The sequence below is a fragment of the Lathyrus oleraceus genome, chromosome 2, assembly GCF_024323335.1.
Source record: "Lathyrus oleraceus cultivar Zhongwan6 chromosome 2, CAAS_Psat_ZW6_1.0, whole genome shotgun sequence".
Classification (NCBI taxonomy): Eukaryota; Viridiplantae; Streptophyta; class Magnoliopsida; order Fabales; family Fabaceae; genus Lathyrus; species Lathyrus oleraceus.
The window spans coordinates 467,229,421-467,240,262 of NC_066580.1; positions in this window are offsets into that span (position 1 = coordinate 467,229,421).

The following is a 10,842-nucleotide window of genomic DNA, read 5'->3' on the forward strand; positions in this document are numbered from 1 at the left end:
AGCAATGCAACAGTGCAAGGCACAAGCCAATGGGCATAACACAAATAACTTGGCATCAACCTACAAAACAACTCAAAGTTAGTCAACATCCACCAATTAACCAACTCAAATGTGTGAGCATCATCAACTATGGCAAATGCTTCTTAACCTGAAATCAAAACTCAACTGTGAGAGGCAAACCACTAGGTCAAGGCCTAGGGTCAAAGATGGAGAAATAATCCAAAAAAGAACATGAAATTCAACATGAATCAACCTCAATCCATTAAGAACACCATCCAAAAGGTCTCATATCATTATCATTCACCAAATTCATTTCATGAACCAAATATGGCAAGGTATGCAAGTTGAAAGCACATTGTGACATCAGAATGAACAAATGCACATTAATTCAAAAATGATTCAATTAATCTCAATAAAATTCATGAGTAAACAGGACATACAACATGATCAACACACAAAAAATCAGAGGCATTGGACAAGATTAAGCATGGTAATCAAATTGCATAAGGCAAGGCAATCAAAACAAACGGAAAAGCAAGGCAAGGTACCAATAGCATACATGTTCATAAACCCTAGGGCAAAACAAAATCCAGCCAGGCACATTTTATGGAAAAATAACCAAAACAAACTAGACACAATAAGGAAAACAATTCAAAAATTCCCATATTTTTTGGACCATTATTCAATCATTTATGAATTTTTAAAGTGAAAGAAAAAATAAAAAAAACATGAAGAAGCATGTATGAATGTGGTATGGAGGGAAAAGAGAAAATGGCATGGCATTTGAAAATGTGCTGGAATGGGGAATCGAAGGGAGGCAGCATTCAAATTGAAGCGCGCCTTGCTGCAAAACGCAGCGCTTCATTAAACAGACGTGGCAAGGCGAATCAACAATGACCAATCATTTTGCCATGTGAGCGCCAACTGGACCAGTACCTGTTCAGCATTTCCACAAACACATGCAAACATAGAAAACACGCTGGGAGAGATCAAAACACATTTCTGGAAAAATATTTCATCATCTTCATACGAGTTCATCATGTTCATGCACGCTCAAGAACAAAAGTTGCCAGAAACGAAAAACAAGCATATCATCGTGTTCAACTCTCCTCACTCATCACTAATCCAGGCATGGTTTAACCTAATTCAACGTGTACACAAAGAATCGAGCACATACATTTTCACACATGAAACCCTAATTCACTATAACTAACTCATTTCTACATGAAATTTAATGGTTCGAAGCTCAGATTAACCAGTGTTCAAAGATCTACAGCAATGGCATAACAATTTCATGAATTAGAGAGATTAATTTTATGACCTCTTGAAGATGCAGAACTGGAATTGCTTGATTCAGGCCTTGAAAAGCTCAAACAGATCTTCCAAAGTGTTTGTATGGATGAATAGATGAAGACTTGAGGCTTAGATGTGCACGATTCTTCCAGAAATTGCAACTGCCATGGATGAACTTCAAGCTTTGAAATGCTTCCAACTGCACGAAATCCTTTGGTTCTAGCTTCAACCTTGCTCAAATATGCTTCAAAGTGATGAATGGATCAAGAAATAGGCAATGGTGTTTGAAGAAATTGAGAGAACAAAGTGAGAGAAACTTTGTGAAGAAATTCTAGATCTGAAAATGAGTCGTTTTTTCTGCTGAAACATTTAGGGTTTTTGTTTTATACCTCCTACTAATCATTCTCTAATCATGCTTAAGCCATTTGGTAATTGGAATTAGCATTTTGGAGTGTAAGTGAAAATTGATATTTTCACCTCTATGCATGGTATGCATGCATGAACAGTACCCGAATTCACCTTAATTTCACTCAAACAAAGCCCATGCAAGTTTCTGAATTGGTTTTGTAAGCCCATGATCAACCAAAATTGTTTTATGGAATTTTCTTTGCAAAATTTCATGAATGTGCACATGACCATGCAAGTGAAATTCATGTCATGTAATGGATGTTTTGGAAAGTAGAGGTTATAAGGAGAATTTTGCAAAAAGAGCCACTTGAATTGGAGTCTTGGTTAGAAAGTTATGCCCATTTGAATCTTCAAGTACACCTTGCCAAGATTGATCCATATCTCTTCAACCACACATGAGAAATCCATGATATTGGACTTTTTGGAAATGGGAGAGAAAGATCTTCAAATTTCATGTTGGACAAAATTTCATTTGAAGCTTTCTTGATGATGTAATCTTGAGTTGAAAACCTTTCCATTTTTGGCAAATTCAAATTACAGGTCACTTACTATTTTTGGAAAGTTTTGATCTGACCTCAAATTCTTCAATGTTGATGTTTGAAATGTCAAATGAGACTTGTTTACACATGAATGAGGCATCTCTAACCATCTCCCACCTCCAAATCCATGGTTGAACTGACAGTTGACCTCTGTTGACTTTCTAGGGTTTCAGATGAATTGATCATTGACTGATGAGCTTTGAACATCCAATGCTTGACCAAACTACTTCATAATGATCCTTGGGTCACATGAACTCATTGTACCAACCTTAGGGCTTTGATTCCATGGAAAATGCACTTGCTTGCTTGCACAGTTAAATCTTCTGACCAGTCTGACTGATGACATATGGTGGACTATGCAAATGAAATGCAATGTTAATGACCTAAAATGAAGATGTATGTACAAAATGAGAGGTGCAAATTTGAGGTGCTACAGCTGCCCCTATTCAATCAACTGGGAACCTGAACGGATGAGAGCAACGACTGTCAGACCTTCAGGGTAAACAGGGATTGAATACTAAAGAACCGTAGAAATTTGCACTCTGCGGGATAGGATACAAAGAAAAGCCAAGCCATTTACCGATGACGGCGACACGATAACTTCAGGAAAGCGAAACCATTTACCGATGGCTAAATACTGGAAACTTGATATTTACCGATATCAACTTCAGCGAGACCATTTACCGATGGCTGCTGGGAAACCACTTTCAAAAGAAGCAGGACCATTTACCGATGGTGGCTTCAACTGAGAATTTGATATTAAAAGGAAGCAAGACCATTTACCGATGGTGGCTTCAACTGAGAATTTGATATTAAAAGGAAGCAAGACCATTTACCGATGGTGGCTTCAACTGAGAATTTGATATTAAAAGGAAGCAAGACCATTTACCGATGGTGGCTTCAACTGAGAATTTGATATTAAAAGGAAGCAAGACCATTTACCGATGGCTGCTTCAAAGCAACTTGATATTTACCGATATCAACTTCAGCAAGACCATTTACCGATGGCTGCTTCAAAGCAACTTGATATTTACCGATATCAACTTCAGCAAGACCATTTACCGATGGCTGCTCCGACTGAGGATTCGATATTTACCGATATCGAAGAAAGCGAGGCCATTTACCGATGGCGGCTAAACCGGGCATTCGATATTTACCGATATCGAAGCAAACGGGGCCATTTACCGATGGCGGCTGTAACACCCTTCTAAAATACCCCAATAATTAATTAATTCAACAAAATATAAATCAGAGTAGATATGCAATTTAAGGGTGTCACACTTGACACTTCACACCATTCACACTTGTCATGCTCATTTATTAATCAAAAATAAAACATTGCACATTTCGCAGCGGATAGAGATCTAATCAATCATGCAAACCATGTAATCACATTACATGTAAAACTGTTCAACAACCACAATTGAAAACAAAGTAAAACATCCCGTCCCGATGTTACATCTACCAGAGCATGACCCACTAAGGAACTACACTAGACTCCAAGCACTAGCTTCTACTCAATCACTGCTCGTTACCTGAAACATAGTTGTAAGGGTGAGTTCCTCAATCGATATAATAAGCATTATAAAATATCATGTAATGCTAAGTAATTTAACACATTTCATCACCCAAATCAGATCACACATTCAGCAACGGCAATCTCGACTCATAATCATACTCAACACAACACAACACAAAACACCCGTATAATATTGGAATACATCCATTCATATTATACGTCATACATACATTATGCAATAAGACTCCATGCATGCGGTACCGACTATTCGTGAACACATAGTTCAACCTCACCGATCAAACCCAGATACGGCTACCAAGCTCACTAGTCCCACTCATTTGAGACCTAGTGACTCACTCACTAATTCCTCACCATGGGAATTAGCTACCACCCCAAGGGCTATGCTATGCACGCTAAATCACCTAGCATGCAAACATCAACAACAATCCACAATAACTCACTCACTAATTCCTCACCATGGGAATTAGCTACCACCATAAAGGCCATACTATACACGCTAAATCACCTAGCATGCAAACATCAACAACAATCCACAATGGACACATGCTCACACTCTAAGCCATAAACAGTCCATTCACAATTGCATACATAACCGATACATTCACAGCATTATGCATACCATCATACATCATCAGCATATTTATCACAGAATCATATTCATATCATGCCAAATAATAAATCACAGTATTAGCACACTCTACTAATACCTATACTGCTCAAAACAACGGGAAATGATCCCTACTATATCATACACCAATATAGGCCAAACGTCAAATATGTACACAATATTTGAATATCAATATTCCACTTTCCAAACAGTGTTAACCGGTTAACGCCCTGGGTTAACCGGTTAACGCAACACAGAACACGCTTCCTGGCACATTTTAACAGTGTTAACCGGTTAACGCCCTGGGTTAACCGGTTAACGCAAGACAGACAGCAATTTCTCATAATTCATAACAGTGTTAACCGGTTAACACCCTGGGTTAACCGGTTAACGCAAGACAGAAAGCTGTTCCTGCGCTAACACGAACAGAATGCAGAATCCCCCGCATTTTCCGCCGTCGGAGGACTTCCGGACCTCCGATTTCAATTCCGTAAAAAGCTACACGTCCAGAAAATCACAACTCATCCAAACATAGATTCAATCATAGTTTTTAACGTAATTTGGTCATCACAATTTGCAACATTCATCATCCAAATTAGGGTCAAATCAATGGCTTATTACTACCCATTACATGTTAACCCATAATACCCATTAAACGACGATAAACCCCCCTTACCTGAGTTAATCCGGCAAATCCTTTCTTGACCTTCAACAATCGTGAATTCTCCTCTTGAGCCCTAGCCTCTTCTTCTCCCTTTCTCAGTTTCTTCTCTTTTCTCCCAATGTTACGTGTTCTCTACTTTCACGTAAAAACCCTTTTTACCAAATGGGACCTTATATATATTCCAACTTTATTATTCCAATAATAATAATCCAAATAATATTCCAATTATTTAATTAAATTAATAAATATACTATTAACTTAAATTAAATAATTATCATATTTTATCGGGGTGTTACAACTCTCCCCCACTAAAAGAGTTTTCGTCCTCGAAAACATACCTCAAGCGAATAACTCAGGATAAGACTCCTTCATCTGACTCTCAAGTTCCCAAGTCACATTGCCACCTGCTGGTCCTCCCCAAGCTACCTTTACCAAAGCAATCTCTTTACCCCGCAACTGCTTCAACTCTCGATCCTCGATCCTCATAGGTGATATTTCAACAGTCAGGTTATCTCTCACCTATACATCATCTACTTTGACCACATGCGACGGATCAGGAATGTACCTCCTCAACTAAGACACATGAAAAACCTCATGCAAATTCGCAAGTGACGGCGGTAAAGCGATACGATAGGCTACCTTCCCTATCCTCTCCAAAATCTGATAAGGACCAATAAATCGAGGTGTCAACTTCTTCGACTTCAAAGCTCGACCAACCCCAGTTATCGGAGTAACACGAAGAAACACATGATCTCCCTCTTGAAACTCAAGTGACTTCCTCCTCTTGTCGTGATAACTCTTCTGACGACTCTGAGTAATCCTCATCTTCTCCTGAATCATCTTAATCTTTTTCGTAGTTTGTTGAACAATCTCCGGTCCAACCACAACACTCTCACCGGACTCATACCAACATAAAGGTGTCCGACATCTCCTACCATACAAAGCTTCAAACGGTGCCATACCAATGCTCGAATGAAAACTATTGTTGTAGGTAAACTCAATCAAAGGTAAATAACAATCCCAAGCACCTCCCTTTTCCAAAACACAAGCCCTCAAAAGATCCTCCAGTGACTGAATCGTCCTCTCAGTCTGACCATCAGTCTGCGGATGATATGCAGAACTCAATCTCAGCTTAGTTCCCAAAGCCCTCTGCAAACCTTCCCAGAACTTCGATGTAAATCTAGGATCTCTGTCCGAAACAATACTCGACGGAATACCATGCAAACTTACAATTTTCTCAATATACAACTCAGCTAATCTCTCTAACGGATAATCCATTCTGATCGGAATGAAATGAGCCGATTTTGTCAATCTGTCAACAATCACCCAAATAGCTTCAAAATTCTTAATTGTCCTCGGTAAACCAGAAACAAAATCCATACTGATACTATCCCACTTCCACTCTGGAATAGCCAACGGTTGCATTAGCCCAGACGGCTTCTGATGCTCAATCTTTGACTTTTGACAAGTCAAACAAGAATAAACAAAACTCGCAATTTCTCTTTTCATTCCCGACCACCAAAATAACTTTTTCAAATCATGATACATCTTCGTAGCCCCAGGATGAATACTCAGGCCACTACGATGTCCTTCCTCAAGAATACTCTTCTTAAGTTCGGTAACATCCGGAATACACACCCGATTACCAAATTTCAAAACACCATTCTCATCAACTCTGAATTCACCACCTTGACCTTGATTCACTAGAGTCAACTTATCAACCAAAAGCACATCGGATTTCTGACCCTCTCTAATCTCATCCAGAATACCACTCGTTAACTTCAACATTCCCAATTTAACACTATTGTGAGTACTCTCACACACCAAACTCAAGTCTCTAAACTGCTCAATTAAATCCAATTCCTTAACCATTAACATAGACATATGCAATGATTTCCGACTCAATGCATCAGCCACTACGTTTGCTTTACCCGGATGGTAATTCAAACCAAAGTCATAATCCTTCAGAAACTCTAACCATCTCCTCTGTCTCATATTCAGCTCTTTCTGATCAAACAAATACTTTAAACTTTTATGGTCACTGAAAACCTCAAATCTTGACCCGTACAAGTAATGCCTCCATAACTTCAGAACAAATACCACAGCTGCCAACTCTAAATCGTGTGTCGGATAGTTCCTCTCATGAACCTTCAGTTGTCTCGAAGCATAAGCTACAACCTGCTTATTCTGCATCAAAACACCACCCAAACCCAACAATGAAGCATCACAGTAAACCTCAAATGGTTCCGATGAACTTGGTAATATCAGAATAGGAGCAGTAGTTAACCTTCTCTTTAACTCTTGGAAACCTTCTTCACATTTTGAGTCCCAAACAAACGCTTGCCCCTTTCTAGTCAACATCGTCAACGGTAACGCCAACTTAGAAAATCCCTCAATGAATTTCCTATAATAACCTGCAAGTCCAAGAAAACTCCTTATCTCAGAAACCGACTTCGGAGCTTCCCACTTAGATACCGCTTCTATCTTAGAAGGATCAACAACAACAACACCTCTTGAAATCACATGACCAAGAAAACTAACCTCTTCTAACCAAAATTCACACTTAGACAGTTTAGCAAATAACTTCTTTCCTCGTAGAACTCCTAAAACCACTCTCAAATGTTCAGCATGCTCTTCTTCAGATTTCGAATACACCAAAATATCGTCAATAAACACCACAACAAACTTGTCTAGGTACGGATGGAAAATCCTATTCATATACTCCATAAATACCCCAGGCGCATTAGTCACACCAAAAGGCATTACAGAATACTCATAATGTCCATACCTTGTTCTGAAAGCAGTCTTCTGAATATCCTCAATTTTCACACGTATCTGATGATACCCCGATCTCAAATCTATTTTGCTGAACACACTCGCACCAACCAACTGATCCATCAAATCATCAATCCTCGGCAAAGGATACCGATTCTTGATCGTCACTTTATTCAGTTGCCTGTAGTCCACACACAACCTCATAGTACCTTCTTTCTTCTTAACCAATAACACTGGTGCACCCCACGGTGACACACTCGGACGAATAAATTTCTTATCCAACAGATCTTCCAGCTGACTCTTCAATTCAGCTAACTCAACAGCAGACATACGGTACGGAGCCATCGACATCGGCCTAGTACCAGGTACTAAATAAATCGAGAACTCAACTTCACGCTCTGGCGGTAATTCATTCACTTCTTCAGGAAACACATCAGGAAAATCACACACCACTGCTAGATCGCAATTCACCAGTTTATCTTTAGCCTCCAAAGTCGCTAACAGCATAAACAACTCTGCCCCATCTGCTACTGCCTCATTCACCTGCCTTGCTGATAGAAACAAACTCTTTCCTTCCTCAATCTCAGGAAAGATCACAGTCTTATCAAAACAGTTGATATAAACTCGGTTAAACACCAACCAGTTCATACCCAGGATAACATCAATCTGCACTAGTGGAAGACACACAAGGTCCATCCCAAAGTCTCTACCAAAAATACTCAAAGGGCAATTTAAACAAACTGAAGTAGTAGTCACTGAACCCTTCGCAGGAGTATCAATCACCATACCCCCATGCATCTCAGATATCTCTAATTTAAGTTTCACAGCACAATCCAAAGATATAAAGGAATGAGTCGCACCTGTGTCAATAATAGCTACAAGAGGAAAGCCATTAATATAACACGTACCTCGGATCAAACGATCATCTGCAGAAGTCTCAGAACCCGATAAAGCAAAGACCTTGCCTCCCGACTGGTTCTCTTTCTTCGGCTTAGGACACTGTGGACTGATATGACCCACCTCTCCACAGTTGAAACAAGTCATAGTCTTCAACCGGCACTCTGCAGCCAAGTGACCACCTTTGCCACACTTGAAACACTTCTTCTCAGCACTGGTACACTCATGGATACGATGTCCAGCCTGACCACATCTGTAACACTTAGCAGGGGCACTGGAGTCTCCCCCACTAGGTCTCTTCATCCCACTCTGTCTCTGGAAACCTTTGCCAGCTGCATACGGTTTCCCACGATCATTCTGATTCTTGCCTTTCCTATCAACCCTCTGCTGATAGCTCTCCGTTCTGGCCTTGGTATCCTGTTCAAAAATCCTGCAACAGTCAACCAAGTCAGAAAACACTCTGATCCGCTGATACCCAATGGCCTGCTTGATCTCGGGACGTAACCCGTTCTCAAACTTCACACATTTTGAAAATTCCCCAGTAGCCTCATCATAGGGAGTGTAATACTTCGACAGCTCTGTGAACTTAGCAGCATACTCAGTAACAGACTGGTTGCCCTGCTTCAATTCTAAGAACTCTATCTCTTTCTTTCCTCTGACATCCTCTGGAAAGTACTTCCTCAGGAATCTCTCTCTGAACACTGCCCAAGTGATCTCAGCACTCCCAGCAGCTTCCAACTCAGTGCGGGCAGCAACCCACCAATCATCTGCTTCCTCTGACAGCATATGCGTACCGAACCTGACCTTCTGGTTATCGGCACACTCAGTCACTCGGAAGATCCTCTCGATCTCCTTCAACCACTTCTGAGCACCATCTGGATCGTATGCTCCCTTGAACATTGGAGGATTGTTCTTCTGGAACTCACTCAGTTGACGAGCAGCTCCCAGTCCCACAACATTCGGATTTCCTCCAAGTACTCCAGCTAGCATACCCAGAGCCTCAGCAATCGCAGCATCGTCCCTACCTCTTCCAGCCATCTCTATTCTGAGAACCCAACAAGCTAAAACAATAAGTACTGATAGGGTTACACAACACCTATCACATACAGGGAAACAGAATAATTACGACTCGACTCGACCGACTATGCTCTGATACCACTAATGTAACACCCTTCTAAAATACCCCAATAATTAATTAATTCAACAAAATATAAATCAGAGTAGATATGCAATTTAAGGGTGTCACACTTGACACTTCACACCATTCACACTTGTCATGCTCATTTATTAATCAAAAATAAAACATTGCACATTTCGCAGCGGATAGAGATCTAATCAATCATGCAAACCATGTAATCACATTACATGTAAAACTGTTCAACAACCACAATTGAAAACAAAGTAAAACATCCCGTCCCGATGTTACATCTACCAGAGCATGACCCACTAAGGAACTACACTAGACTCCAAGCACTAGCTTCTACTTAATCACTGCTCGTTACCTGAAACATAGTTGTAAGGGTGAGTTCCTCAATCGATATAATAAGCATTATAAAATATCATGTAATGCTAAGTAATTTAACACATTTCATCACCCAAATCAGATCACACATTCAGCAACGGCAATCTCGACTCATAATCATACTCAACACAACACAACACAAAACACCCGTATAATATTGGAATACATCCATTCATATTATACGTCATACATACATTATGCAATAAGACTCCATGCATGCGGTACCGACTATTCGTGAACACATAGTTCAACCTCACCGATCAAACCCAGATACGGCTACCAAGCTCACTAGTCCCACTCATTTGAGACCTAGTGACTCACTCACTAATTCCTCACCATGGGAATTAGCTACCACCCCAAGGGCTATGCTATGCACGCTAAATCACCTAGCATGCAAACATCAACAACAATCCACAATAACTCACTCACTAATTCCTCACCATGGGAATTAGCTACCACCATAAAGGCCATACTATACACGCTAAATCACCTAGCATGCAAACATCAACAACAATCCACAATGGACACATGCTCACACTCTAAGCCATAAACAGTCCATTCACAATTGCATACATAACCGATACATTCACAGCATTA